The sequence below is a fragment of the Schistocerca americana genome, chromosome 1, assembly GCF_021461395.2.
Source record: "Schistocerca americana isolate TAMUIC-IGC-003095 chromosome 1, iqSchAmer2.1, whole genome shotgun sequence".
In the NCBI taxonomy this organism is placed as follows: Eukaryota; Metazoa; Arthropoda; class Insecta; order Orthoptera; family Acrididae; genus Schistocerca; species Schistocerca americana.
In genome coordinates, this window is record NC_060119.1 from 223,145,620 (window position 1) to 223,172,080 (window position 26,461).

The following is a 26,461-nucleotide window of genomic DNA, read 5'->3' on the forward strand; positions in this document are numbered from 1 at the left end:
ATATTTTATACGACACTGGTGACGGCATGTGCGTGACATGACAGGAATATGTTGTCGACCCACCTAACTTGTACACTTGGCGAATGGGTAAAATGATTCTTCTACCTTGCCCGATTTAGGTTTTCTTGTGGATGTGATAATTACTCCCAAAAAAGTGATGAAAACATAAGAGTTTGTAATATAAACTGCAACACATGAATCCAAAAGTCTCACAGTCGCACACTTTTCCCTGTGCTCTGTCAAAACGTATGTTTTTAACGTTTTCAAATTTTTCCGTGTGTAGACCGTCAAATCCTGCATATGTCCAAGCAAATCTGAACATGTCCTGGAATTTTGGAGAGCGAAGTTGATTATGTGTGAGTGCCTGAACTTTGATAATTGTCTGAAAATAAAAAATTTAACTTTTTGCTCGAAGGAAGACTTGAACCAAAGACCTCTCGCCCCGCAGCTGCTCACGCTAACCACGGGACCACGGCGCTCCTCAGTTCTGGCTATCCTTGATGTTGCCTATCTTGCGCTTGGACTACTGAGTTTGTACATTTTGCTTATTTTTGGAATAGTTCCACACAACTTCTTCCTGTTTTCTCGATTGATCTGTGTTCAGTTTTTCAAGGTCTATCCACTAAATCTGATGGGGGTGTGATGGGGAGGTTCCCTTGTTAGCAATAGAAATCGGGACTCATCTGACCAGGCCACGGGTTTCCAGTCGTCTAGGCTCCAGCCCATTCGGTTACGTGCCCAGGAGAGGCACTGCATCTACATCTACATTTATACTCCGCAAGCCACCCAACGGTGTGTGGCGGAGGGCACTTTACATGCCACTGTCATTACCTCTGTTTCCTGTTCCAGTCGCGTATGGTTCGCGGGAAGAACGATTGCCGGAAAGCCTCTGTGCGCGCTCGAATCTCTCTAATTTTACATTCGTGATCTCCTCGGGAGGTATAAGTGGGGGGAAGCAATATATTCGATACCTCATCCACAAACGCACTCTCTCGAAACCTGGACAGCAAGCTACACGCGATGCAGAGCGCCTCTCTTGCAGAGTCTGAGACTCGAGTTTGCTAAATATCTCCGTAACGCCATCTCGCTTACCAAATAACCCTGTGACGAAGCGCGCCGCTCTTCTTTGGATCTTCTCAATCTCCTCTGTCAACCCGACCTGGTACGGATCCCACACTGATGAGCAATACTCAAGTATAGGTCGAACGAGCGTTTTGTAAGCCACCTCCTTTGTTGATGGACTACATTTTCTAAGGACTCTCCCGATGAATCTCAACCTGGCACCCGCCTTACCAACAATTAATTCTATATGATCATTCCACTTCAAATCGTTCCGTACGCATACTCCCAGATATTTTACAGAAGTAACTGCTACCAGTGTTTGTTCCGCTATCATATAATCGTACAATAAAGGATCTTTCTTTCTATGTATTCGCAATACATAACATTTATCTATGTTAATGGTCAGTTCCACTCCCTGCACCAAGTGCCTATCCGCTGCAGATCTTCCTGCATCTCGCTGCAATTTTCTAATACTCCAACTTCTCTGTATACTACAGCATCATCCGCGAAAAGCCGCTTGGAACTTCCGACACTACAGGCGATGTCGGGCTGTTAGCAAAGGCACTCGCGTCGGTCGACTGCTGCCACAGCCCATTAACGCCAAATTTCGCCGCACTGTCCTAAAGATATGTTCGTCGTACGTCCCACATTGATATCTGTGGTTACTCCAGGCATTGTTGCTTGTCTATTAGCACTGACAACACTACGCAAACGCCGCTGCCCTCGGTCGTTAATTGAAGGCCGTCGGCCTCTGCATTGTCCGTAGCGAGATGTAATGCCTGAAATTTGATACTCTCAGCATACTCTCGACACTATCAATCTCGAAATATTGAATGCGTTCAGCTCCAACTACAACATTTCCGCGATAAAAGTCTGTTTATTCCCATCGTGCGGCCATAATCACGTCGGAAATTTTTCCACAAGAATCTCCCGCGTACAAATGACAGCTCCGACAATGCTCTGCCCTTTTAAACTTTGTGTACGCTATACCATTTGTATATGCGCGTATTGCTAGCCCATGAATTTTGTCACCTCAGTGTAATCGTTTCCATATCCGTCGGTGTCTTCTGGATGCTGCACTTCTTTGTCAGGTAGTGTAATTTGTGTTGAAAGAACGTGAATAATACTGAGTACCATTGAGTGAATGTGAAAACGAAGTTGAATTGGAATGTTTTACGTCGGAGGAAAACTGAAAACAAATGTTCCAGGCTGTTATTTCATGGCAGCCCACCAATATATCGCGTGTTTTTATAAAAAATTACACAAACCGTCTGAAGAGGAGTGTATAAATTCCGAACTGGCAATGGTACCTTTTGATTAAAATGAACCACAGCCAAATTGTAGCTGGTTACTGCTGTAGGCAACAAACATTCCGAATCACAGAACAGCCGCAGTTCTACAACAGTGTCATTATTTGACAAAACGGCATTTTGGGGAAAACTTCCCCCTTGCTCATTGCGGCTTCATATTTCATTCTTGTCTTTTCCCTAGTCCTCCTCTAGTTACACTGTCTTTCGGATTTTGTAACGCGAAAAGTTTCGCTAGACGGCAGTAACCCGTTACGTTATTTCCAACTGAGTTTTCCATTTTTGATGACGATATATAGGCTAAATAAAGACAAACTATAAACAAGCATATTCCATACCAGGCCATCTGACGGACAGCAACACCTAGGGCGACGGTGATGAACTTGACCATCACGCATCATTCACAAGGTCGGTGTTAGCTTAGTAATTGCAGTTTGACGTAACAAGTACTTTCCTTTTTATATGGGTCTGAAACCGTGAAGGTATGCGGAAATTGAAAGGGGGTTTTGTTAGCTTTATGTGTGAAATGTCTGAATGTTTCTTAAAATGGCAGTGAAATGTATGAACCTGTAAATGTAGTAATATTTTGGTCATCTTGTGGTAGTTGAATTCAGTTCTAGGATATTCTGGGATTTTTATCTTCTTTAAAACATTAGGGTCATAGACATTTAAACTGACCAACATCTCGCCCTTAGTGAGGAAAGAAGGTTGGATAAAATTGACTGCTAGAATTCTTTCTGGCTATAAATATATGTTGTATATATTTTGTTCAACACAACATTTTATCATCTTTAGTTGTCAGTCACGAATCAGATTTAAGAAGATATAATCTTTAGTGAAATTACTGATTATTTTTTATTTTAAGACTGTAATGAAGGTGTGAGCTACACCATTGAGCTATTCGAAGACTATTTCAATTTGCTTATTGATTTACTACCGCTATATTTCATCGTCAGACGATTCCAATATCTGTTCGACTGTTAGAGAGCTGATACACACACTTTTCAAACTTAAGGATATTTTCCTCAGTAATTGGGTACGCAATACGACAATGGACTTGGTCTGCTTGTCCAGTCGTATTCGTAACAAGTCATTTAGTGTTTCTGGTTTAGCCTATTATGTTTTTTAGTTTTAATGTCTGCCATTATGGAGAAAGCTCATCCGACATCTGCATTCAACTAGTATTATTTTTTCTACTTTGGCAAACTTTCTGTTTCAGCTAGTGCCCTGAAGCATTCGACGCTATTCTTTGTGCCTAACGTCTCTTTTTCTGTTATTAGTAAAGTACACCTTGAGTCTGTTTAACCCTCTACGGCTTCGTGTTCATCGACGTTCCTTTCATACTTCTCATTAAGGTATAATATATCACATACTTCGTATGAGGACTAGGGCAATTTTTGGATTCACAAATGACATGTTCTTGTATAAACTGATGTTTTACTAAAAACCTCTTGTAGGTATCACTAACATACATTTTGTAAAATTTCACACAAACTAGCCTGAATTGCTCTTTGACTCTCTCACTATAGCTCTCAGCATTGTTCCTCCACAGTAACGTATTCAACAACACGTTAGGATTTTTGCAGTAGTTGAATCCTCGTAACTCAGTTTGTGTGTCTCTACAATATGCTGCACTGAAATGAAACTGAATTTATAAGCTGCAACTAACAAACTGAATATTATATCAACCAATGCAAACATACTCTTGTCCTCCATTGGTTTAAATATCTGAAAACTAAATAATATACTGTAACAATGAGCTCCTCCAACATTGACATAAATAATATTAATGTGTTCTGTATTCCTATGCAAAGTCTTATACTAACTGAGAAACTCAGCAATTCCCAGGTATTCATTTTGAAATTTTCTTTTAGAAACGAAAACAAAAAAATGAACTTTTTTATTGTAATACTGAAAAAAAAAATCATCGTCACCTATTTGTGAAAACATCGTTGAAATTGTGAAACATACATGGAAATATGCGTAACATACAAATGTATAAGCACAGTATCAAAATTAAGCAAAATAGTATGCAAAATACAAATTCTCTGTAAGGGTTATTTCACTCATAACATGATTATAATCTATATTTTTAGTTAGATATCCAGGAGTTACAACGCCATTTTGTAAACATCTCTATAGCAACGCTTCTTCATAGCCGTTTTCGCTTACAGCCGTTTGCACTTGGCTGTTGAAAGCTGTCAAAAGCGCGGCCAGTTTTAGAGATTTCCTGCCGTTGACTCGGCAGTAGAAGGGTCTTAGTGGTAAGGAATAAATGTATTTAAACGTCATCCATGATGTCGCGGCTTTTCACGCACATCAGTATTTATGACGGCATATCTCGTGCTCTGCAGAGGCAAACAAAAGTCTTCAGACACTGGGAGTAATCAAAGAAGTAAACCTTAAATGTGTTTTTAACTCAAAACTCATATCTTATTCTTTAGAAACGTGTAATACACGTGTCAAGCTGAATGTGTGCAGAACAAGTAACAAAACACGCCTTATGTAAAAAAGAAAGAAAATCGAAATATACAATGGGCAAAAATAATCAGACACTCAGCAGTCAGTATTTGGTAATGCGTCCCTTTCTCTCTATTACAGCCCTCAGTCTTTGTGGCATGGAGTAAACAACCTTTTTCGTTGTATCCGAACCGATATTCACACAGTCAACATGGGTTTAGAAAATATCTTTCTTGTGAAACACAACTAGCTCTTTATTCACATGAAGTGCTGAGTGCTATTGACAAGGGATTTCAGATCGATTCCGGAACGCTTTTGACACTGTACCACACAAGCGGCTCGTAGTGAAATTGCGTGCTTATGGAATATCGTCTCAGTTATGTGACTGGATTTGTGATTTCCTGTCAGAGAGGTCATAGTTCGTAGTAATTGACGCAAAGTCATCGAGTAAAACGGAATTGATTTTTGACGTTTCCCAAGGTAGTGTCATATGCCTTTTTCTGTTCCTTATCTCTTTAAACGATTTGGGAGACAATCTGAGCAGCCGTCCTCGGTTGTTTGCAGATGACGCTGTCGTTGATCGACTAAGAAAGTCATCAGAAGATTAAAACAAACTGCAAAACGATTTAGAAAAAAATATCTGAATGGTGCGAAAAGAGGCAGTTGACCCCAAATAACGAAAAGTGTGAGGTCATCCACATGAGTGCTGAAAGGAACTCAAACTTTAGTTACACGGTAAATCAGTCTAATCTAAAAGCCGTAAATTCAACTAAATACCTAGGTATTACAATTACAAATAACTTAAATTAGAAGAAACACATAGAAAATGTTGTGGGGAAGGCTAACCAAAGTTTGCGTTTTATTGGTAGGACACTTAGAAAATGTAACAGACCTACTAAGGAGACTGCCTACACTACGCTTGTCCGTCCTCTGCTGCGCAGTGTGGGATCCTTACCAGATAGGACTGACGGAGTACATCGAAAAAGTTCAAAGAAAGGCAGCATGTGTTTTTTTTTTGCTATCGCGAAATATGGGACGAGTGTCACAGAAATAATACAGGATTTTGGCTGGACATGATTAAAAGAAAGGCGTTTTTCGTTGCAACAGTATCTTCTCACGAAATTCCAGTCTCCAACTTTCTCCTCCGAATGCGAAAGTATTTTGTCGACACCGACCTACATAGGGAGGAACGATCACCACGATAAAATAAGGGAAATCAGAGCTAGTATGTGCGCTATATGAGATTGGAATAATAGAGAATTGTGAAGGTAGTTCGATGAACGATCGGCCAGGCACTAAAATATGATTTGCAGAGTATCCATGATGTAGATGTAGATTCTTCTTCTATCAGTGCAAGAAAACGTGTCAAACTGCTCACATGTCGTTTGTGTAGTCTCGTTTTCAGTTCATTCCAAATGTTTTCGATGAGACTGAGGTCCGGAGACTGCGGTGGTGTAATGAGGTGATGAGGCATGGTCTATAGTATCCACATTTTGACCATTTCCGCCGTATGCTTAAGATTTGTTGCCGGAAATAGATGTCACATCCGAGATCGAACTTCGCAGCACTTTTCGTCAGATTTTGTTTGACTATATCAAAAATGGTTCAAATGGCTTTGAGCACTATGGGACTTAACATCTGAGGTCATCAGTCCCCTAGAACTTAGAACTACTTAAACCTAACTAACCTAAGGACATCACACACATCCATGCCCGAGGCAGGATTCGACCTGCGACCGTAGCGGTCGCGCGATTCCAGACTGGAGCGCGTAGAACCGCTCGGCCATTCCGGTGGCTGAGTATGTCGAGATAGACTAATTTTTCCATGGTGTCTTCAATGAAGACAAGCTCGCCAACACCTCTGGAAGACATGCATTCCATCACACTGTCGTCTCCATGTTTGGTGGTTGTTTGCATGTTTTTGGGCTCCTTCTCTGTGTTTACTTGACGCCACACTAAATTGCGGCCATCCACGCGGCTCAAAGTAAATTTGCATTCATCACTTCACAGTATCTTGTCCCAGAAGTTCACATCCTTGCGAACAAAATTCTTCTGCAACAACCATCCGCTTTTTTGCATTACACTTACTGACGAACGATTCGCGCCTTTGCACTCTGGCATTGTACCTAGCACTGTTCAGGCATCTGCCCACTTTTCTGACACTAACTTTGGTACGAATGCCTCCTGCCAGTTCTGTAGCCATAGCAGGGGCCGTTGTTCGCGGGTCGTTTTTCACCATTCGATCTTCCTGTTGTCTCTGTTCGTGAGTTTCTGAGGACGCCTCTGTCGTGGGCGATTGACGAGAGTTTTTTCCTCTTTCCATTTCCGGACGATACTAAATGCTTTTCTCGGCTTCGGTTGCCTATTTCTGCATAATATTTTCTCTCACTATGCAGCCAATAAGCCTTCGCTCTCCCATTGCCGTTTCCCTACCTTTACGGGTCATTTCGCTACGTTGGTCTTTTTTGGCGAGACCTGTGCTTTCCTGTAGTGTCTTTTTTGCCGAGACCTGTGCTTTCCTGTAGTACAAAACAGCTGCCTTGCGTACACTGACTGCTTGCTGCCTCCGGGTTGTTCCTTCAGACTGCGGTTAACTTGGTCAAGCGAGGCTGTGTCTGATTACTATTGTCCCGAGTGAAACACACGCCGGTGATGGTAACACAGAACTAATCGTTCCAGGTAGAGGGTACGGTGACATTTGCACAGTCGATCTCTTTCGAAATAATCCCTGCATTATGGCCCATACGCAGATACGAATTCCGTGTATGCATCAGTCACAATTGACCGTGAGATACGCATGTGACCTGTATCTGAATACTTTTGTCCGCCTCTGTATGTGCCACACAGTGTTATAATTTTGTAGGCACATTCAGCGGTGTATGTGGATACGGTCTGCAAAATATGTTGCGAGTATAGTCAGTAGTAAAGAAGTAATAAATTTAAACGTCATGCACAATGCTGCAGTTCTTCACACATGTCGTCGTTTTTGACGCCATACATCTTGAACTATGACGGGTAGGTGATTCTTACCTGCACAACGATTGTTGCCTGACACTAAGTACCATGTTTGGCTGAAATCAATCCAGTGGTTTAGGAGGAGATGTTGAACATATGCACGTACATGCATCTATGTTTATAAAAGGTATGGATTCGAAATCTGGCTTTAAAGTTGAAATCCATAAAGTACAACTTTAATGACAATAATAGTGCAATAGTAGTATCCATTGTCTAACTGGTATGAATCAAAAAATATCTTCTTTGTGGCAAATACTTCTTGTACGACCCATAGCTTTCACGTTTGTCTTGTGTCTCAGGCTTCCGAAGTAGTTCACGAAGTTGCATCGTTTTGCACCTAGAACTGTAGTACGCATTTCGCTTTGTGTCGTCATCACTTTATTTAACCATTTTTTCACATAATAATTGTTACTCAATTTTTTTCTCATCTCGCGCAAGTGCATCCCAGCAGTCCGTTTTCTTCTGTGTTGTTGAGCAGCTGGGTGTAGCAGTTATTATTCAGTAGCCTTATTCCTTTAATGTTGCCATATCCAGTTCACACACGTCCAGTTCACATGACATGTTCTAATGAATTGATTTAATAATATGTTTTATTGTCTCGTGTGTCAATTAGCGCTTTAATTTATAGTTTCGTTCATTACAGTCGACTGCCAATTGTCGGCGGCATCATTCAGTGTATGTGAACTCTTAAATGTCATCGTCTCATATGTCATCAGATGATTCATCTCCGAAAGAATATGAAAGCGTGCAGATTAAACTGTAAGTAACAAGCACAGTACATGTTAAATCTGTATTAATCTGTAAATCACCAAAGTATTAAAATTATCTATACATTTTTAATAGTTGTAGAATTTCGCCGCTAGGCCGTGAAGGTAAAGAAACTCTGCTAAGCGTTGCAGATTTCCGCTACGGTTGGCGACCCTGCCTCCAAGTGAACACAACAAGGAACTAAACTGTATGCCAGCGACAGTGCTCCTAGATTTCGTTCAATGTCCTCGGATTACACGTAAATTCTTTTTGTTGTGTGTGTGTGTGTGTGTGTGTGTGTGTGTGTGTGTGTGTGAGAGAGAGAGAGAGAGAGAGAGAGAGAGAGAGAGAGAGAGAGACAGACAGAGAGAGAGAAAGAGCGCAAGTTTACCGAAAACACAAGCACCGTTCGAGATCTTCCAGAGTCCCGTTTCTTCCCGACGTCCAAGACTGGGGCCTACCTGGGCTATACCCTCCCATGGGAGAGGAGACATCCCTAACACAGGTAATTTTCACTCAGAACAGCAGGACGCATTCTGGAGGAAACCAATATGCAGTATAAGACGACTCCAGTTCTTAAGGTGTGTTTACACAACGTAAGACGTGTCTCGCGAAATTGTTGCGGGTTGCTTTTCGCCAAGCTTAAACGCTGCCCGCCACCCCTGCACCGTTGTGTTGTCGAACAACCAGAAACGTCCACAAACACCACTGTAGACCGCTGCTGTGCAGGCGCCAGAGTGTATACACAGCTTTGGGTGGGCGTCGGCCGCGACGGACTTCGAGACGAAAGCACAGATAAGTTTGTTTTATACGACAACAGTCTCTGCCGGCGAACTTTTGAAGTGTACCGCTATGTTGTGATCTCAGCGTTGCCGTTCAGTACAGCTAAAACCAGCTTCTACACACTGAAGCGCACATACAGGATGTCCCATAATAATGTATACACTCTTTGAAACCGAATCTTTCTTTAATTAAAGCAGTTAGAAATATTGTGGTAACCATTCAGAAGGCAGTGAAAAACTTCGTTATGGTTTGAAGAACGGAGTGAAAGCTGAAGTTATACAGGAAAACAGAGAATGTAAGTGAGGTTCGACGGCGCTACAAAGTTGAATTTAGAACACCACCACTTTCACGCTTAATACTGCAGCAATGAGTGGAAGAAGAAATCTTTTGTTGTTTCGAAGGGAGATGCTGCTCAGACTGCTTCACAGACTACTCCAAATAAATGTGATAGAACTTCTTCCAGCAAGAAACTGTGTGACATGTGTATGGGGTAGCTTGATATAGGTCATCATCAGTGTAATTAAAGATTTAGTATACGATTATCATTTTAACACATAAAATTAATTTACTAATTGTACAATGGCTGGGTGTAAAGTTGATCATTTTTATCCCCGGAAAGGTCTGAGAGACTGGAATCAGAAAAACCAGTGTTCACAGAACTTTGCGGACTGAAATATGGATAGGATTGCCAGATTTCGCGATTTCAGATTAAAACAGGACTGTAATATCTAGCTGGGACGTCTTCGGGGTTCTCTGAGATGGAGGTGCAGAAATGAAGTACAAAAATTTTATGTAATTATTTTTTATTTAGAACACAACTGCACGGAACTAATTGAGGCAGAAGTAGTTGGTACACCGTATTTTTCAGAAGATTTCACTTTTTTATCAATTCCTTTTCTCATTTACGTATTTATGAAACTCAATCCGAGTCAGCTTGTAGTTAAACTGGCACCGTAAGATTGATCCGACAGTCCCTGGCAGCAGTCGATTTCTTTCATCAGTTCAATGCGCCGATAACTGTGCAAATACTCTTTCCACAGTGGCGTTGTGTACCGGAATAGAAAACAAACACTCGCGTAATGTTGGCATTTGCGTTCCGGATTTTCGGTTCCCTTAAGAAATTAAAGCCACCTTTCTTCCACGGAGTGTTTAGACATCCAATCTTCTGAGTCGCGTTTAGTTTCTGAAAAGCTATTCAGATACATGTTTTCCTGACAGGAATTGTCGCCTGAACTCTTCTCACCATTTATAGTCAGGTATGTAACAGTGTTTCCCATCATCGCCCTATTTGGGTTTCAGACAACGTCATCCAGTTAAATACTTGATATTTATTAAAAGAAACAGGCCATTTCTCTAAGTAATCAATGCTATGGTATAGGAAGCCACTGTCTCCTTCTCAAATTTCGAAATCAAATTAATTATTTCTTGGTTAGGGCTCTCATTGTTTAATTTGTTCAAATTCATCTTGGTTTTGCATGCCAATAAAATTGGGAGTCAGTCTTTTATTCAGACATCTTAGAGTGTCGATTAATATATTTCTTATTTCAATTATCGACACTTTTATTTTTCTTCTGCACGCTTTTTATATTTGCGGGCATTAACGGTAGCGATTTTGTTTTTGAGTGAGATAGAAGAGCCTGATGAATGACATTAACGTGTAAGCAGAACTCTTTCAGCTTCTCTGTTCTTACCGTTTATGTTGAAAAATATCTAAATATTTTCATGACGATTATTTCAATGTAGCCAGTTAAAACTCTGCCAGCGTTTGATATAGTATTGCGGAGAATATGGGCAGGGGCATCCAATTCCTTCTACACTTTTTTCCTTGTTATTCTTTAATTTGGTGAAACACATTCCGCTGACCACGTCGATCAAGCCCTCCGAAGTTGTTATTGGTATTGATATTGATATTGTTTCCACATACAAAAAAATAAAACGATTAATTTATCTAATGGAATTTGCAGTTGTCTTAAAGAGTCTAGACAAAACCTTGCAATTGTCTCCCATGTTTCATTACTCAGCGAATCAAACTTCTACAGCTTCTGTTGGATTCCGGAAACTTTAATCTTAGTGAAATGCTGAATTTGAAATATTGAAAATGAATCTAATTGAAGCCAAAATAAACTGTGTACTCAGTGAAAACTATTTAACGGAAACTCAACACTGAAGTACTTTACGAAAGTCACGAAATATGAAACGCATATCTGACTTGAAATATCTGTTTAACGCGGAAGAAAATAACTGTTGAACATAACCTATGCTGTTCACTGTAAATTAATCTGCTTACTTAGCACAACACCTGAAAACTCTTATTACGTACTGTTTGCTCATAAGAAGGCAAAGTGAGATCTGCCCTGAAAGAATAGTAGCTTAACTCTCGCTCAGCAACTTATTTTTGTCTGGTGTACTGACGTTTTCGAAAGCAAACTGGAGTCAGCAAATGCAGCAGTTAAAGAAAAATATTACTCATTCCTAAACTTTTCTTTGTTTGGCAGGCCGGCCTTAGTGATCGAGCGGTTCTAGACGCTTCAGTCCGGAACCGCGCTGCTGTTACGGTCGCAGGTTCGAATCCTGCCTCGGGCATGGATGTGTGTGATATCCTTGGGTTAGTTAGGTTTAAGTAGTTCTAAGTCAAGGGGAGTGATGACCTCAGATGTTAAGTCTCATAGTTCTTGGAGTCATTTTGTTTGGCAGAAGCAATCTGTAGCAGCGTGTGGCGTAAGATGCAATGCACACACGACAAAATATTTAAAACTTTACTAAGAATGATAGAGGAGGGTTTTACGTTGAAGAAAAGCTTTCTTGAAAAATTAAACTCAGATTATTGTCAAAAAAGACTTACAAACTGGCTCTGAGCACTATTGGACTTAACAGCTAATGTCATCAGTCCCCTAGAACTTAGAACTACTTAAACCTGACTAACCTAAGGACATCACAGGCATCCATGCCCGAGGCAGGATTCGAATCTGCGACCGTATCGGTCGCGCTGTTCCAGACTGAAGCGCCTAGAACCGCTCGGCCACATCGGCCGGCAGACTTACAACATAAGACGACTAACAGTTACGAAATTCATTCATTGCAAAAACTACAGACCGTTAAAGAAGTTGCGTTATTTGAAGTATAATGAAAACGAAGAGATAAAATGAATCCTTATGAATGATATTAGTTATCTAAGTGACAAAGATTTCCTTCAGTTAATAATTCTGACAAACATCTCATTCCTGTGTGTGCACTGTTTACCTTGAAATACTGTTTGATAGCGTAGGGGAACGATGCTGGAGACCCGCACCGCCGTTCTACGCAAGGTCCTAATGGAGGTGGTTTGGCGTTGCCTTCCTCCGACCGTGATGGAGATGAATAATGATGATGAAGACGACACAAGACCAAGTCATCTCGAGGCAGGTGAAAATCATTGTCCCCGCCGGGAATCTAACCCAGGACCCCGTGCTCGGAAAGCAAGAACGCAACCGCGAAACCACCTTGAAATATTCCTCAGAAAATCTTACCCATCGATCCAATCAAGAAAATATCTTTACAAACGAGTTTTCATCTCCTTAATAAAGTACTCCAGGTAATTTACAATGGCAGAAAACATACGAAAACTTTACAATCATTACGTGTTTACTCGTAAGTTATGAAACAGACCACCTGCAGAACAAGAAGACTGTACATTTGGAATGTTAAATTAATCAATATTTTTATATTCTTTTTGCAGTTACAATAAAAAAAATAAGGACGGTATCGTCTCGTGGCCGCTGATTATCGACTATTGGTGATCAACACGAAACAAAAAATTAATTATTTCATAAAATAATAATGTATAAAACTCCTTACACTTTAAAAGAAATGTGTATATTCTTATTTCGCTAAGGCGGCTATCAAGTCAGCACTACATGTCGATGGTATGTTCTCCGCTTTTAGTCATTTTGCTCAGCCCCAAGTCGTGAATTTTTCGTTCACACCTGTGACTGAGAGAATTTCCTTTGTCAATGCGCCACTTGACACTACAACTGGTGTCCAGCGGTGATGGCTCAGAATGTTTTTCGAGAAATCTTACCTCGAAACAACATTGGTGACTTTTCTGATGTAATCAATCTGTAAAACTGTAACGGGCTGAGAGTTCTTTCTTGCTTTAGTTCATAATACAAAGTCTTTGCCCATTAACGCAATTTTTTGTGAAAAGTATAATTGCTCTTGAACGAATTAAACAAATTTGTTGCTCTAGTTTTTCTCCCGTTTCACTTCAGTACGAGTTTTGATGATTTTTTCTTACCATATATGACTTTGTATCAGACAAACGGTAATTGATGAAGACCAACTATAAATAAATGAGATTTCCTAGTTAATAAACATTTGCTCATGGAGTATGATGCCCCATATTTATTTGCACAACACGGTAGCAAATCGATCATCTTATTTATGTTTAATTATTTTACATTGGAGGCAATACTACCATTTAGAAGTGTAAATTAACATTCACATTTTGACATTAAATGGTCATTCACAATAAGAAACGAACGTAGTTAATTTATTTCTAGGTAAAGCTTTTTTTCCACAGTTCATTCTTTTCTGTGGAGCAAATTCAGTATGTTCCAACACGTGTTTCAGGACTCCGTCGTCTTCTGGATATGGCATGGTCTATCACTCCGATCTTCTAGAGATGCGCAGGGTAACACGTGTGCCATCCCAATTCGTATTGTCCACGTACCATATCTTCATGGAAGATGCCTCCGGTTATTCCATAGTCTTGCTGGTATGGCGAGGCGGACTGATGGTTAGGTATACCTCTTTTTTATGCTGCCATGCTTGGCACTTGTATTCCCATTGCTGATGTTCCTCTTCTTAAAAACGTGGAGAAAGTCAGAAAACGGAAACTGTATAAGCAGTGGTTTCCATTCTTTGACGCTGTCTTTTGCGAGACCTATTGTTTTCAGAAAAACGGAAAGGCTGGTAGAAGTTTGGTTGTCGGAAAAGTTTAGGCAATACTGACTGTATGGGTTCCATTAGAAGACACATTAAAGGAAGAGAAACCATAGTTTATAGCATTTGTAATTGTAGATGAAGCTTTTGACGATGATTGGAACACGCCCTAAAATTTTGAAAGTAGCAGGGGTAAAACTGGGCGGAGAGATAGGTTACCTACAACTTGTACAGAAACCAGGCTGCAGTTGAAGGATATGAACAGGAAGCAGTTGTCGAGAAGGGGGTGAGAGTCGTAGGCTATCCCAGATGTTATTCAGTCTGTATACTGAGCAAATTGTGAGGAAAAGCAAAGAGAAGTTTGTAAAGGGAATTAAAGTTCAGTGAAGAACGAATAAAAATTTTGAGGTTTGCCGACGACACTGTGCTTATGTCAGTGGCAGCAAAGAACTTAAGAGCAGTTGAACACAATGAATAGCTTCTTGAAAAGTAGTTATAAACAACAAAAGTAAAACAAGAGTAATGAAATGTAGTCAAATAAAATCAAGGGATGCTGGGGGAATTACATCAGGAATTAAAACACTCTAAATAGCAAATGAGTTTTGCTATGAAAAATAAGACAGACGAAATAGATATGTAATATGCAGACTGCAGATAAGAAGGGAATACAATAAATTATTCTGTTGTGCTACCAGTTGAACATGTTCGGAAGCGCATAACAATTACCGTATGTCCTGAAACTTGAGCTGTGATTGGCTCTTCCAAGGTCACTCCAGGAGTGCCGTGTTTGACCATCGCAGCCTAGAAACAAAGCCTCACAACGCCTGCTGTGACGTAACTGCTCTGCGGCTGAGTTCAGAAACTAGCACTCAAGTAGCGTAAGGGAATGCACATCCGCTATTTAACTAACGATAGAAGTAACGAAAACAATTAAACCTACCACTAAAGGAGTACTGCATACTGTATCGCCTAGTTCGTAAATGATAAATTGTGGCTTAACACGATCGAGTGAAAAATATTTATATAATTAGGCGTTGGGTTGACTGCGTTTTTCGGGGCCTATACGCAGACAGTTGTGACAATTCAATAACCAGAGCTATGAGTGACAATTTTAAACAGATAATTCGCCCATTTCCACTGTCAGGACAAAAAAAACGAAGTTGCTCTTAGCCTTGTTTTTATACGTTAATACCTTAAAATAATTACTATTCGTAAGAGCTATGCACAGTTCTTTCAAAGTAGAGATAGGGTCGATCTGAAGCATGTAATTATTTACACCTTGTGGTACTACACTTTCTCAGAACTACAAAAGCGTATAAGTCAAACTTAGACATAGAAACACCTATAAATGTAATTATACTTTGTAGTATCTGCCGTTTTTCATCTCCAACTACAAAGGAATTAGGTACAATATTGGAAGCTTTTATTATAGTCCATTCACAGCAAAGTCTTCCTCGTCCTGCCTTGGAATCCTTCCATTTTTAGCACTTTCTCTTGAAAATTCTCTTTCTGTTGCATCTTTTTCATTTATGTTGTTTCTTTCCAAATCTTTCCTAACTTCTTGAATCCAGGCTACTGTTGACTTCTTGTCCCAAAGATATTTAAAAATCTGTTTGGTTAACCTGTTGCTGTTCATTCTGTATAAGTGTCCGAAAAATAGCAGTCGCCTCTTTCATAGCATTTCGTTTATGTTTTCTAGGAGGAGGAGATTAGTGTTTAACGTCCCGTCGACAACGAGGTCATTAGAGACGGAGCGCAAGCTCGGGTTAGGGAAGGATGGGGAAGGAAATCGGCCGTGCCCTTTCAAAGGAACCATCCCGGCATTTGCCTGAAGCGATTTAGGGAAATCACGGAAAACCCAAGTCAAGATGGCCGGAGACGGGATTGAACCGTCGTCCTCCCGAATGCGAGTCCAGTGTGCTAACCACTGCACCACCTCGCTCGGTATATGTTCTCTATGTTGCGATAAACTTCATTAGTTCTTAATTTCCATACCTCTGTATTTTTTGGTGGCCCAAGTATTTTTCGAATGATTTTTCTTTCTAGGCCTTCAAGTTTGTTTAATTTGTGGTTCAGTACTAAACATTCACTTGCATAGAGGCATTCTTGTTTTACTACTTCAAATTTTTAGACAGAAACCTTTTGTAGTAGACATTCCTAGTTATTCCATAAGCTCTCCATTCTATGTACTTTTCTTCTACAGCGAATTTTTCTAAGCCATTACCTTGGATAATTTCTCCCAAATATTTAAAATTTACCCTCTATTTGGCCAATATCCGTTGCTAGGGGTTCCGGGGCATTTTTTATATTTGTCATAAATTTTGTTTTTTCTACAGATATTCTTAAACCTGCTTTGTTGGCTATTTCTTCTAAGAGATTGATTTGTATTCGAGCATTTGTTAGGTTTTCAAAATGAATGGCAAAATCGTCCGAAATTGCTAAACAGTGAATTTCAATACCTTTGTTTTTAGTTCCCAATCTGATTGGTGATAGCCTCTGTTCTTTTAGTTTTTGATTCCATTCTCTTACTATTTTCTCTAGTAAGCAGTTAAAGACGACTGGAGACAGGCCATCATCTTGCATTACACCTGTTTTTATGTTGAATGCCTTCAATATTTCACCCCAAAACGTTACTTTTGATGTGGTGTTTGCGAGCGTTTCACGAGTAAGGTTTGCTGATTTAGATTTGATGCAAAATTCTCTGATCACTTTGTCTAGTGTCCTATCAACCGAGTCAAATGCCTTTTTAAAATCTATAAATGTTACAACTATATCTTTGGAGTTTATAAGTCTGTGACGAATTATGGACTTTAGGTTGAAAATCTGTTCTGAGCAAGATCTGCCCTTTCACCACCACCACCACCACCACCACCACCACCACCACCACCACCACCGATGGAAATGCGGGAACATCACGTCAATTGCAGTTAGGCTCAAAATGGCTCTGAGCACTATGGGACTTGACAATTTCGGTCATCAGTCCCCTAGAACTTAGAACTACTTAAACCTAACTAACCTAAGGACACCACACACATCCATGCCCGAGGCAGGATTCGAACCTGCGACCGTAGCAGTCCCGCGGTTCCGGACTGTAGCGCCTAGAACCGCACAGCCACCGCGGCCGGCTAATTGCAGTTAGGGGAACAGCGTAATTCGAAAACGAACATTGCACAGTTATGAGTGTCGGGATGAATCATGCAGAACAAAAACTGTAAGAGGTGATGTACGTTAGTTGGAATAGCCCGCTGCGACTAATACGTGTTTATACTGATGCTTTGTTCACCAGACATGGACTAGTACCTAACGGAGTAATGCGCCTATGCCATACTCCACGTTCATTCGTACAAATACCGTATTTTCTTCTTGTGTTATTCTGAAACATAGTGGCAGACTTAAGGCACACACGAGCGATGAATATGTGGATATGCTTCTGGTCCTTGGTGCGTCTGATAACCGGATTGGTGTTGCCGCTCGTGAATATGCTGCTAGATATCCCGGTCGACGTCATCCAGATAAAACTGTGCTTCGTCGTATGGAGTTTCGCCTTCGGTAGAGAGGTTCTGTCCTTCGATCATCGCGTGACAGAGGTCATCCACGGACTCGCCATACGCCAGGTACTGAGGAAGCTGGTCTGAAGGTCATACGCCAAGAAACCCAGCGAGGTGCACGTAGCGCAGCAAGGTTACAGTGTGTCTCGCAACGCACGTGCTGCACGAGCATGGGCTGCAGCCCTTTCATTATTATTTTACGCAGCATCTGCAGCCTGCAAAAATGGTTCAAATGGCTCTAGGCACTATGGGACTTAACATATGAGATCATCAGTCCCCTAGACTTAGAACTACTTAAACCTAACTAATCTAAGGACATGACACACATCCATGCTCGAGGCAGAATTCGAACCTGCGACCGTAGCAGCAGCGCGGTTCCAGACTGAAGCGCCTAGAACCGCTCGGTCACAGCGGCCGGCTGCAGCCTGCAGACCGCCGTCTGCGAATGCAATTCTGTGAACGGTCCAACAACAACAGGAGGTAGGGTGAAGCAGCGATCACTTGTGAGGGTGTCTTCAATAAGCACAATGCAAACCATTAGTTTGACATTGACCCGCACGTCACCCGCAACCGTGGATATCAAATTCGCTCTGCCATCAACGTGTGCGCCAGAACATTGGGTACAGGATTTTGGGTCCCTAGTTGCTGCTTGACCAGTTGACTGCACTAAGGGTTCATTCATTCCTCTCAAACTATTTGCCTGACGCAATGGAAGGTGTTCCACTTCATGTTCGGCAGAGGTTATGATACCAACCTGATGGTGCATCTCCACACTTTTGAATTCATATGCGAAATCGATCGGGCGGAGGGTCCAGTTGTATGGTCCCCGCGTTCACCTGTCCTAAATCCCCTGGATTTCTTCCTGTGGGGACACTTGAAGAATCGTGTGTATTCTACTCCGCCGACCCATGTGGAAGAAATGACAGCGCGTGTGCATGCTACTCGTGCATCTGCGGATGCAGCCCTATTGCGAAGAGTCCAGAGCTGTATGATCCAGAGGGTCGTGCACTGTTGAGACGTGCAGGGAATATGGCTTGGAATATCTACTCTGAGGACGACGTATTCATTTGTAAACGTCATGTGGTCATTAATATGGAAATTATTGTTGTCATTGGCTGCTAAAATGCTACATTTGACTGGACGCACTATGTGTAGTAAAAATGAGTAGTAGATGTTGAGTTGTGTTACTGTGTAGTTATATTTAGCGTCTAGAAATTGATATTGTCCTTATAGTTATTCTGCGTATTAGGTATCATTTGTTTCAGCTGTCCAGTTCTGACTTGTTTGACCGCGTTTTCGTTATGCTGGCCGCTACAAAGCACTGTACTACGTAAATGTCGGATACGAGTGGCCTCAGATACTGTTTATACTACACTATTGTATGGCGGAATGAAATTACCATTAAAAACAAAAACGCCTGGACCGAGACTCGAACTCTCGACCTCCTGCATGCTAACCCAGCAGTACTCCAGTTTGCTGACAAAGTTGCCGTACATGTGACTAAAGTGTAACTAGATTACCAATCTTTAACGTCCATTGTTGGGGGAATTACACGCATGTGGATAATCCCACGCAGGCTGATTTACGCAGTTTGAATGGCGCAAGCTGTTCGCAGTTGGTGCCACACCTTGCCGGCAGGAGTAACAACTACTACGCGCCTCACGCCAGCCATTTTCCAGTGGCATTGTTGGAGCAGTGAAGTATTGTTTATTTTCGTCGTGCCTCATGTAATTTTGGTTATTTTGCAAGGTAAGTGCTACTATAAGCTGCTTTAATGTAATTCTTGCGTATCAACTACTAACCCTAGATGAAACCTTTGATTGTAGATTTGTCACGAAATTTGAATTAGGTGCCGAGTTATGCTTAGGTAAGTCATCGAACTCACAGTGGGGTAATGCCACGCAGCTGCTGAAGTGCTTGGTATTCCCCCTTACAGGTTATATTTTCAATACTACGAGGTTTTTTTTTTATTTCAGATGTGTAGATATAATAAAAGAAAAACCCAGAAAGCAAAATGGACGCAAGAGGAACTTCGTAAGGCTCTTGATGCCATCAAATCTGGAAGAAAAATAAAGCAGTATCAAGAGCTTTAGATATTCATGAAGCTACTCTGCAAACGGGAATGAACGTTAAAAATACCGAGAGTCCAAAACTTGGAAGAAACGCAATATTTTCGACAGAACAGGAAAATGAAATTAGGGATCATGTTATTACAATGGCCAAGCTGTTCTATGGCATTACATGAATCCAGCTGCGAAAGATTGCATTTGAGTGTGCAGAGGCTAACAACATTGCAAACAATTTTGATAAGTCATCTAGGTTAGCTGGAAAGGATTGGCTAGCTCTATTTTTGAAAACACACCAAAGTATTAGCATGAGAAAACCTGAAGCAACTAGCATTAACAGAATACAGGCATTTAATGAAGAAGAGGTTAATGCATATTTTAAAAATTTAGAACATGTGTTTGAAAAATATAAATTTAAAGAGGGGCGAGTGTTCAACGTCGATAAATACTGTACAAAAGCCCGAGAGAATTTTGGCTCCTAAAGGTGTTAAACAAATAGGTGGGGCCACGTCTTGGGAAAGGGGGAAAAACGTGACTGTGATATGTTGTTTCAGTGCTGCTGGTACCTACATCCCCCCGATGTTTATCTTCCCCAGGAAGAGGATGTCAGATTTCTTAAGTAAAGGTGGACCAGTTGGAGCAATATATGGTTGTTGTGTCAATCGCTGGTCCAATGGGTCATTTTCCGAATGGATCCAACATTTTCAGAACAATGTAAAATCAACTATTTATGACCCTGTGCTGCTGATTTTAGATAATCACAGCAGCCACATTTCACTTGATATTTTTGAATTTTATAAAAAACATTTTATTGTCATGGTAACCATACCTCCACACACTCCTCACAAGCTGCAACCACTAGATGTTACATTCTTTTCTTCTTTGAAATAAGCCTTCAATCGTGAATGTGACATGTATATGAAGTCACAGGTGTATCAAAAAATTACATCATATGAGTTAGCAGAACTTTTTAATAAATCATATATTAAGGTCGCTACCATGGACAAAGGGCAGTCAGGGTTTAAGGCATGTGCGATTTGCCCTTTCAATCCAAACAAATTTCAGCATGACTTACAACAATGTGAGATCTTCAGAGATGTTGTCCTTGAAGATGAAGAGGTTCGGAAGCCAACAAATGGAAATGAAGTGGTTGCATCTACAAACGAGCCACATATCCCCAAAAGGAGTCAAGAACAGATTCCTGGATCTTCAACAGATGATGTTCCACATCTAGTAGGCCTAGAAGAGGTCACAACATCAAGTAAAAATGCATGCGTCAAGCACGTTAGTATATTTGACATATCTCCTGTTCCAAAACAAAAACAAGTTCTTCCTAAGACGAAACAAGCCAAGGGAAAGTCAGTGGTCCTTACAGCAACTCCAGAGAAGAATAAACTGCTAACGGAGTTATCAATAAAGAAACAAAAAGAAGCCACGAAAAAGAAAGCTGAAGGAAACAAGAAAAGAAATCTTAAAGAATAAAGCAGATAAGTGCAGAAATCTGCAACTTAAAGTCTCGAAGAAGAAACAGACATTATATAAGAAGAAACACCACCAAGAAAGTGAAAGTAGCACCGAGGATGACCTAAATCTGGACTTGCAGAACATTTGTGATGACGATGAAATGGATGATATTGATCCATTGGCGATTTCAGAAGATGTCTTAAGTTTGTGGAGAGTTTGGGAAAGATGCAGAACTATGGTACCGATATATTTCTTGTAGCAGATGGGGTCATTAAGAATGTAGTGGCTGGAAAAATACAAAAGGTTACAAGTGCGATCTTTGCTGTATGAGAAAATGAACTCTTTTCACATCAATAAAAATGTAAAAAACGAAAATTATAAGAGATGTTTGTAGAATTACATTATTTCGTTCTTAAATATAATGTTTACTATTTGTAGTAACTAATAAGCAAATAAAAATAGCAAGTATTGTACATTTTTATGGTTTGTTTGTTTTACGTGTTATTACCCAGTACTTTGCGTGTCATTACCCTCAGGGTGGGGAATACCACGCATTTGCACTTTTTTTATTTTAATGTTCAGAATTAAGGTACTGTTTATAACTATTTACAGACGATTGGAATATGTTGAGAAATGTCCATTGTATGGCATGTACTTCTTTTCGTAGGTTCAAAATGGCTCTGAGCACTATGGGTCTCAACTGCTGAGGTCATTAGTCCCCTAGAACTCAGAACTAGTTAAACCTAACTAACCTAAGGACATCACAAACATCCATGCCCGAGGCAGGATTCGAACCTGCGACCGTAGCGGTCCTGCGGTTCCAGACTGCAGCGCCTTTAACCGCACGGCCACTTCGGCCGGCTCTTTTCGTAGGTTTTAATGACGTAACGAATGGCTCACATCGGTTTTTCCTTAGGTAAGTGTATTTCCCCCATTCTTCCCTACTGCCGGAAATACGCACAGGACGAAATTTTGGAAGAGAGATTTTCGTATCACTAGCATGTAAGGCATGGCACAGGAGTCCGAATGTGCGAATTTTTCTTCACGCTGTATAAGTCGCATTTACTTCTGAATGGAAACATTAGTGTCACTATCAGTTCATAAGCTTTTGTGTACTTTTAGCTACATTTCACTAGCAATAATGTATAGGGTAAGAAGTATCTAACAGTAAACTACCCGATGTCAAACTTTCTCACTATAAGATTACCCCTTACAATTGTCGTAGAACGTCCAAACGGCAGATATTGAGATAACCAAAAGGGAAACAGAAAAACAACTACGAGTGTTTAGTAGTGGAAAGCGTCAGATCAGATGAGATACCTATAAGATTCTACAAAGATTATGCGAAAGAACTTACTCCTCATCTAGCAGTAATTTATCGAAGATCGCTCGAGCAACGAAGGGTACATAGCGACTGCAAAAAACTGCAGGTCATTCCCGTTTTTAAGAAGGGCCGTAGGACAGATGCACACAATTATAGACCTATATCGTTGACGTCAATCTGTTGTATAATTATGGGGCATGTTTTACGCTCAAGAATTATGATGTTCTTGGAGAAGGAAAATCTCGTCTATAAAAATCAACATGAATTCCGCTAACAGCTCGCTCTATTCCTCTACGAGATCCAAAGTACTGTAGACAATGGCGCTCAGGTTGATGTGTTCCTTGACTTCCGGAAGGCATTTGAGACCGTCCCGCTCTGCCATTCAGTGAAAAAAAGTACTAGCTTATCGAGTATCGGAGCGGATTTGCGACTGGATTCGAGACTTTTTGCAGACAGAACTCGTCGCGTCAATCTTAACGGTACAAAATCGACAGATATAAAGGTAATTTCCGGTTTACCCTAAGGAAGTGTGATAGGACCATTACTGTTTACAATATACACTCCTGGAAATTGAAATAAGAACACCGTGAATTCATTGTCCCAGGAAGGGGAAACTTTATTGACACATTCCTGGGGTCAGATACATCACATGATCACACTGACAGAACCACAGGCACATAGACACAGGCAACAGAGCATGCACAATGTCGGCACTAGTACAGTGTATATCCACCTTTCGCAGCAATGCAGGCTGCTATTCTCCCATGGAGACGATCGTAGAGATGCTGGATGTAGTCCTGTGGAACGGCTTGCCATGCCATTTCCACCTGGCGCCTCAGTTGGACCAGCGTTCGTCCTGGACGTGCAGACCGCGTGAGACGACGCTTCATCCAGTCCCAAACATGCTCAATGGGGGACAGATCCGGAGATCTTGCTGGCCAGGGTAGTTGACTTACACCTTCTAGAGCACATTGGGTGGCACGGGATACATGCGGACGTGCATTGTCCTGTTGGAACAGCAAGTTCCCTTGCCGGTCTAGGAATGGTAGAACGATGGGTTCGATGACGGTTTGGATGTACCGTGCACTATTCAGTGTCCCCTCGACGATCACCAGTGGTGTACGGCCAGTGTAGGAGATCGCTCCCCACACCATGATGCCGGGTGTTGGCCCTGTGTGCCTCGGTCGTATGCAGTCCTGATTGTGGCGCTCACCTGCACGGCGCCAAACACGCATACGACCATCATTGGCACCAAGGCAGAAGCGACTCTCATCGCTGAAGACAACACGTCTCCATTCGTCCCTCCATTCACGCCTGTCGCGACACCACTGGAGGCGGGCTGCACGATGTTGGGGCGTGAGCGGAAGACGGCCTAACGGTGTGCGGGACCGTAGCCCAGCTTCATGGAGACGGTTGCGAATGGTCCTCGCCGATACCCCAGGAGCAACAGTGTCCCTAATTTGCTGGGAAGTGGCGGTGCGGTCCCCTACGGCACTGCGTAGGATCCTACGGTCTTGGCGTGCATCCGTGCGTCGCTGCGGTCCGGTCCCAGGTCGACGGGCACGTGCACCTTCCGCCGACCACTGGCGACAACATCGATGTACTGTGGAGACCTCACGCCCCACGTGTTGAGCAATTCGGCGGTACGTCCACCCGGCCTCCCGCATGCCCACTATACGCCCTCGCTCAAAGTCCGTCACCTGCACATACGGTTCACGTCCACGCTGCGCGGCATGCTACCAGTGTTAAAGGCTGCGATGGAGCTCCATATGCCACGGCAAACTGGCTGACACTGACGGCGGCGGTGCACAAATGCTGCGCAGCTAGCGCCATTCGACGGCCAACACCGCGGTTCCTGGTGTGCCCGCTGTGCCGTGCGTGTGATCATTGCTTGTACAGCCCTCTCGCAGTGTCCGGAGCAAGTATGGTGGGTCTGACACACCGGTGTCAATGTGTTCTTTTTTCCATTTCCAGGAGTGTATATTGATGACCTAGTAGAAATCGTCGGATGCTCTCTAAGGCTGTTTTCGCAGATGATGCGGTTGTCTGTAACAAAGAAGCAACACCGGAAGATAGTAACGATTTGCCAGAATGACCATAGCCGACCACGGTGGCCGAGCGGTTCTAGGCGCGTCAGTCCGGAACCGCGCGACCACTAGGGTCGCAGGTTCGAATCCTGCCTCGAGCATGGATGTGTGTGATGTCCTTAGGTTTAAGTAGTTCTAAGTCTAGGGGACTGATGACCACAGATGTTAAGTCCCATAGTGCTCAGAGCCATTTGAACCAGAATGACCACCAGAGAATTGATGAATGGTGCAGGCCCTGGCAGCTGACCCTGAACATAAACGTAACAGCCTGCCCATGCATAGGAAAGGAATCCACTACTGCATAGCTACACTATTGACGACAAACCTGTGGAAGCAGTATCTGCCGTAAAATATCTAGGAGCGACCTTAAAAAGCAAATAGTGGGGGAGAAGCGGATGCCAGACTCAGATTCAAAGGAAGAATCTTAAGGAAATGTAACTTATCCACGAAGGAAGTGGCTTATAAGACGGTTGTTCGACCAATTCTTCAGTACTCTTCATCTGTCTGCGGTCACCACGTGATATGACTGATACATGAGACAGGGAAGATCCAACGAAGAGCGGCACGTTTCGTCACGGAACCTTACAGTCGGCATTACGGAGACACTCAACAAACTCCACTGGCAGACGCTACAAGAGAAGCGTTGTGTGCATCACGGAGAGATTTACTATTGAAATTTCGAGAGAGCACTTTCCGGGAAGAGTCGGACTTGTTACTTCCTCCTTCATACGTCTCGCGTAATGACCATGAGGAGAAAATTCGATAAATCAGATCCAATACAGAGGCTTAACGACAGTGATTCTTCCCATGCGCTATTCGCGAGTGGAATAGGTTGGAAGGTTCAGTTAGTGGTAGAAAAAGTACCTTCTGCCACACACCATTAGGTGGCTTGCGGAGAATGATGTAAATGTAGATTCGTAAATCAAGACGACGTGGTTGGCAACTAGCGTCATTTCACAGTGGGTGGTATGAATTATGAAAAGGAGTTTAATAAGAAGCTACAACGCTGCACTACCATGTATACAAAAATCACATTTTTAACCGCATATTTTGTTTTTTAAAAACCTATTGACAAGCGTTACGGAACTTAAACACGCGAAACGGAAGATAGGATTTTTATTTATTTATTTTTTTTTCACAAGGAAAGCAGAGTGTTTAAGGACAAGATTAATTCATAAAACGACGTGGCGTGGTCTTACATACCGACAACAGTTTTTACAACTGGAAATTGGAGCAGTTTGTTTCTCCTGGCACCACACGCAGCATAAATGCAAGGCACCCGGCGAGCAGCGAGATGCAATATACCAGCCGCCAGCAACGCGGCGGCAACGTCAACGTAGGTGTATCAGTGCATACGATTCAGATTTACTGAACCTAGGATGCAATGATATGCAGCCATAATTCAAAATCTGTACCAGACCGGACTCGAACCTGGATTTTCTGTTTACCGCGAGCAGTGGCTTTAACCCTGGCCACGGCCTGAGCGTACCGTGGCGAGAAGCGTGCAGGACGTTTCATGGTCTCAAAACACGGGCCAACGCTGTAGTGTCCTGAGCAAAAGTTATTTGTTCAGCTGTGTGTGGTAGCGTTCTGCAGAGATCGGACAACAATGGAGTCGGACGTATAACTGACCGATTTGATATTTGTAAGGTGCCTCTTACGTGAGGAATTCATTTTTA

The 26,461-nt window shown here is 42.0% G+C and overlaps 1 non-coding gene across 1 annotated transcript; it reads right to left on the reverse strand.

Annotated features, from left to right (window-relative positions):
• Positions 1-16,162: 16,162 nt before the first annotated feature.
• Trnaa-cgc lies at positions 16,163-16,235 on the reverse strand. Its single transcript has one exon. It is a non-coding gene; the product is annotated as a tRNA-Ala (tRNA).
• Positions 16,236-26,461: the final 10,226 nt, after the last annotated feature.